Genomic DNA, 6,497 nt, shown 5'->3' with positions numbered 1-6,497 from the left:
TCTCTCCAGGGTGAGGCGAGCGGTCTCGACTGGCTCCGAAGGCTGCAGTAAGGCTCTTCTTTATAGTCAAAGTTGGTTTTAGTGACTTTCATGCAGCTCTTGGGCCGTCCAGGGATGGGTTTGGGCTCTATGGGCAGTCTGTAGGACAGGTCTTCCCACGTCACCTGCTTAGGTCCAGGTTTCTCTCTCGGAGGATTTAGTACCAGGTTAACAAGTTCCTCTCTCCAGGAGAGAATGGCCTCAGAAGTGCTTTGAGTGCTGCGCTCCGCCATCATTGAGCGGAATGGACTGAGTGGCTGTATATGGGGAATTATTATTGACTCGCCGCGACGGCCTTTTATAGGCTGCGCGAGTGACGTCATCGCGCCCGCTGGGGTGGCCCTGTGACGTCACCACGGCCGTGTTCTAAATCAGAAGGCGCGTGCAGCAGAATGAAAGTGTGCAAGCAGTAGGCATGAATTATTAATAGGCTAATTGTTTTAAATGATCAATTAAATTTTCCACATGGTTTTTCAAATGTACAACATTTTTTTTCATTAATTGTTGTCTTCATAAAATCGCACTATTTGTTTGCACACAGTATAGGCTAAATGAGTTTTATAATATCATCGTTTTTGGAAGCAGTAAATCATCATGCATCTGTCTGGCATCAAATAGTTTAAAAAACGTATTTTTTAATAACAGACATCTCGGAGGAAGACTAATGCAAACGATCCGGCATTTATTTGTGTATTCTCAAAAACTTCTGTGTATTTCTTCCTGTGCGTGGATCCTGTGTGCGTTTCTCCGACTAGGCATCGTCATTATTATCAGACAGTTTCTACATGAAAGCCTGCATCATTTGACGTACAGCTTTATCCATGTTAAAGTGTCTGTTATAGGATCTGTTTCTTTACTTCTCGTGCACGCGCACTGAGACACTGATGCATAATGTTAATATGATCAAGCATTTATGTGCAGATCTTGCATTGGGTTTCGTAAGATATGGAGTGGAGAAAAGACAAAAAATCATTAAAAAAAAAAAAGTAACCAGTTTGGAACTTTTTATTTCACATGTGATACACACGTGATAGAGGAAGGCTAACAGATTTATTTTTCTTTATTTAAAGTGGTTATAATTAACTGCGCATAGTCTAATTATTAGATTTTACTTTACTTTAGGAAAGGGTGTTCGTTTTTTAACTTTATTTAACTTTTCAAAAAATGTTTTCTGAATTCAATGAATCTGTTCATTTTTTGCTAATGTGTCAGAAAGGCAACTAATAGGTAAAAAGGTTCCAGAAAATGTCATTTGTGTAACATGTACCATTTGAGCTCTGCAAACGTCTGCCTGGACCATCATGATGACGTCCTCACATAGCCTACAGTGAGCTGATGTTATTTCTGAAATGTGCTAAAGCTGTGGTTGCACATGTCATGTTCGGATGAACAGCAGTGAATGAAGCACTGGAGCCAGTCCGAGCACGCTTCTCATCAGCTGCACTCACAGTGCCATGGGGAAGTGTGTTTTTGGCTCATGGGCTCCTTCTACATTAGACTGCAGGAGAAGTTGAGCTGAATGAATCTCCACAGTAACCAGCAAGTGCTTGAAGTGCTTTACTAGATTACGATCATTTACATTTCTTGTCATCCTGAGATCGAGGGGTTTCAGGGCTTCCAAGGAAACTGAGGGGGTAAACGTGAATTATTAAGAAATTACATTTTCCATATGATATTTCAGTTGTATAGGCTATACAACATAACATTCCAATTTGTTTAATTAATTGTTGTCTTCATAAAATCGCACTATTCTTTAGTCGTAGTAGCCTAAAATAGCCTAATATTTTTTGAAGCAGTGAATCATCATGCATAGATCTATCTGCCATCAAATAGTTTCAAAATCTATTTCAAGTAAACGATTCTTTCTTGAGACTTTCATCTCGGAGGACGACCAATGGAAACGATCCGGTAAGCTTGATTACTCACGCCATTGGAATATAGCAGTGGGGTTAATGAAGGCTACTATGAAGAGCACAATTACACACAGAAGCCATGAAGAGACCTCAGCCAGCTGCTGTGGACTCACTTTCTAAAGGACTCCAGCATTAGGACTGTATTCACACCATCAGTGTTTGGGATTGATAACCACTGTTACACGTCAAAAGTATAACTGAGTCCTGAAAATTACTTTGGTTTATAGAATTTGTTTGTCATCCATATGCCAAAACATATATATGTTTTATGTACAAAATATATTTGAAATATAAATATATGTTGCAAACCGTGAAGATCAATGAAATATGTTTTATATATATATATATATATATTATATATATTGCTGCTTGTGCTGCTGTTAGCTGGTGAGTGCTGGAGGCAGGCGGTGATGGAGTTCAGTTCAGGAATCACATTCAGCAGCTCAGGGAATTTCCTGACCCATGTCCTGACCCTGTCTCTGCCCCTTCCTTCAAACTTCCCCAAAGTAGTTTCATGCAACTGTGGGAATGAGCTTTTAGGAGAGTCAGATAAGCATTTATTCTCACAAAAGTTGAACTATATACAGCCTTAAAAATGAAGCCTTGTTACTTTTTCATCAGCTCTCTTTTTTATTGGTTCTTGTTTGATTAGTTCTACTTTGTCATTGGTTGTTTTTAATCATGTTGCTCAATGTCCATGTATTTCAGCCCTAATGTTTGGTTGTTATGTATTGTTATTGTAACCTGTTGTTGGTGAGTGTAGTCAGTTCTGTTTCTGGTCATGTTTCCATGTTTAAGTCAAGTTCTCATGTTTGTGTTTGGTTCTACTCAATAAACTGCAGTTGGTGTTCAGACTACTTGATCTCAGTGGAATCTGTTACAGTTTCAAAGTAAATGTGTATGAAATTTCTCTGAAACAGATGACTGTAAATGTGACCCTGGACCACAAAGCCAGCCATAAGTCGCACAAATATATTTGTTGCAATAGCCAACAATACATTCAACCCAAATTCCAGAAATGTTGGGACATTTTTTCAATTTTAATAAAATGAAAACTTAAATAATTTCAAATCACATGAGCCAATATTTTAAAGTTTAAAAACAAATTTACTTATTTGCTCTATTTAATTCAGATTCAGTTAAACAAAACAGGAACAAATATTTAACACTACAAAAATATATGGCAAACAGTAATGTAAGCATAAAAAATAACAATATACATGCCCGTATATTCTATAACCCTACCCCTAAACCTACGCATCCCTCGAAACTTTCTGCATTTTTAAATTTTCAATCATTCTGTATGATTTATGAGCTTGTTTCATCATGGGGACCTAAACAATATTCCCATAAGGTTAGAATGTACTGGTATTACTAGACTTGAGGGGACATTTGGTCCACATAATGTAGGTAATATCAGTTCACAAACACACACAGCCTCTGTATGCATTCATTGATTGAACTGTTACTGTATACAGTACTGTCTCAACTGTACCCACCTTGCATATTTCTTAAAATGCTATGTAATTCTTTTAACATTCATGTTAGAAAATATGTCCATTAATAATAGACAGTTGAAATATCACAAATAGAATAATATTTTTTTACAGAATTTGCGTAGCATATGTGTAAATATGACTTTTATCCTTTTATCATAACACTGTAGAACTAGTCATCATGTGAAGCAATAGGACAGCAATCCAGGTACAGTTTACACTGTTTCTCAACCGTACCCCACTGACATGCTCACACATTTCTCAAGATTATGAAAAGACCTTGTATGGCACAATGTCATAAAATATGTCTATTTTTAGAGCACAGAGTAACGTTTGCAATGATATATGTTAAGTTTAACAATCATAAAAGATGAATAAGCTATTCACTGTGGAAGGGACAAAGTGAAATCTCACCTTGAAAAAAAAAAAAAACCTTTGCCAATATCTTCGGAGTGGAAAGACACACATTTCTAATTTCCCACAATCAAAGAGAACACTAAAACACATGTGTGGAGCAAAAATCACAGCTAGGGGTTCTTGTGTACGCAAGTTATTTAAGGTGTTTCAACTGTACACATGTCTCAAATGTACTCAGTCTACCCTACTGCCTTACAGTGTCTAAAACAGAGAATAAGGTGATGCTGAATGTGATTTATCTCCAGTTTAGTCAGATCAATCTGAAACAGGCTGTATATAAAGTTGAAGTCAAAACTTTACATACACCTTTCAGAATCTACAAAATGTTAATTATTTTACCAAAATAAGAGGGAGCATACAAAATGCATGTTATTGTTTATTTAGTACTGACCCGAATAAGATATTTCACATAAAAGATGTTTACATATAGTCCACAAGAGAAACTAATAGCTGAATTTATAAAAATGGCCCCGTTCAAAAGTTTACATACACTTGATTCTTAATACTGTGTTGTTACCTGAACGATCCAAAGCTGTGTTTTTTTTCTTTTTGTTTAGTGATAGTTGTTCATGAGTGCCTTGTTTGTCCTGAACAGTTAAACTGTCTGCTGTTCTTCAGAAAAATCCATCAGCTCCTACAGATTCGTTGGTTTTCCAGCATTTTTGTGTATTTGAACCCTTTCCAACAATGACTATGATTTTGAGATCCATATTTCCACTCTGAGGACGACTGAGGGACTCATTTGCAGCTATTACAGAAGATTCAAACGCTCTCTGATGCTCCAGAAGGAAAAACCATGCTTTAAGAGCTGGGGCGTGAAAACTTTTAGAATTTGAAGATCAAGGTAAATTTAACTTAATTTGTCTTCTGGAAAACATGTATCTTCTGTAGCTTCTGAAGGGCAGTACTATATTCTATATGAATATTCTGAAAATGAAAATATGAAAATGAATATTAAAAATGAAAATAGCATAAAAATATTACCCATGCATGAAGATAATAAGGCTGAATCCTTATTTTGAAAGGAAAATAACAGGTAAGACAAATAAATAAATTAATTCTTCCCATAAAAAAATAAAAAAAAAAAAATTATTTAGGTAAAATAATTATTTTAGATATTGCATTTAAGACTGCTATACCATGTGCAGCTCAAAAGAGAAAAAAAAAAGAAATAGGAAAAGTAAATAGCTACATTGGGAGACGGGCTACAAGCAAGTGTGGAACAAATGAGCACAAACACGTTCGATTTTAAAACCATTAACCAGACTTTCTAAATGAACTGGGTTAAGAATAGTTTATCTAATGATGAGTTACCCTGGTTTTGGATCCCTAACCTAATCGCCAAATGTTGTGGTGGCCTACAATTTTTATTGTCCTGTAACTTTAAGTGTATAAATTACCTACTAAACTCTCAAATTTTCATAAACAAGCCGTAGAATCCTGGAAGATTGCTCTTAAACATAATTTCTCCCCGCACTCATGTATTATTTGGAACAATGAAAATATATTGTCTGGTAACAAATCACTTTTTTCATTGAATGGGTGAATCAAAATATATTTTTGTTTCTGATTTATTCAATGGTCAGGGTTAGGGTTAGGTTCTTTCTTTTCCTGATTTTGTGTCTTTAAAAGGTGCCACAATCTCACTAAGATATAATAAAGTCATTAACAATACCCCTGTCAGCTTAAAACTTTGTTTAAAGCACATTTATGTTATGGCTGTGTAAACAACCATGCTCCTACACTTGCATTTAATGCAGTTTATGTATTAGATAAAAAATGCAATAACGTCTTTATCAGAAATGCCGTATCTTCAACTCCAGGATGCCCCTCTAAAGCACAGTCTAATGGAGGATCTGTTATCCAGACTCTGATTGGAATAACTTATGGACCTCTCCTCACAGATTTATTATTCCAAGTAAAATTAAAGAACTCCATTTTAAAATTGTTCACAGATACTACCCTTGTCATTTATTCTTAAGTAGTTTTTTTTGAGAATATAGCTTCATTGTGTTCATTCTGTAATATTGATGAAGAATCTATTCTCCATCTGTTTTGGTCAGAAGTTACCGTGTTAATTTCTCGCTGTTGTAACACAACAAAAGCTATCATCTTCCTGTCAGATTTTCACTCTAAAGACTGTATTATTGCTAAATTCCACCTTCATAAAGCCAGAACCATTCAATGTAGACCTAATTTTAGAATGATTTCATCTGACGTAAAATCTCTTTTTACTTCTTTTAAGAATGTGTCCAAACCTTTGAATTCAAAAGCTTTTAAAACATGAAACATTCTTGAATCCGTTGTAAGGTATCTGTATTTATTTATTTAATTTATTTATTTTTGTGATTATATTCCAAGCTGATTTATGTTGCCCTTATTTCTACATGTGATGTTTTCGTATCCCCCTGATTAATTTTCAAGTATTGTAATGTTTTTGATTTGCAATAAAATAAAATAAAATAAGAGCAAATGTCAGATGAGGGACGGAACAGGGCCGTTGGCAAGCTGTCTCAGAGGAATGTCCTCCGAACGCTACAGAGTGGACCTGTTTGCTGGGTCAGGCCTTTCAGCAATAAAACTGATGCTTGTTATTGAATTATAAACAGTCCTCATCAGCCTGTGCTGGCAC

Source organism: Barbus barbus (genome assembly GCF_936440315.1).
Source record: "Barbus barbus genome assembly, chromosome: 26".
Classification (NCBI taxonomy): Eukaryota; Metazoa; Chordata; class Actinopteri; order Cypriniformes; family Cyprinidae; genus Barbus; species Barbus barbus.
The sequence above is the reverse complement of the archived record's forward strand: the minus strand, read 5'-3'. Positions refer to the sequence as shown.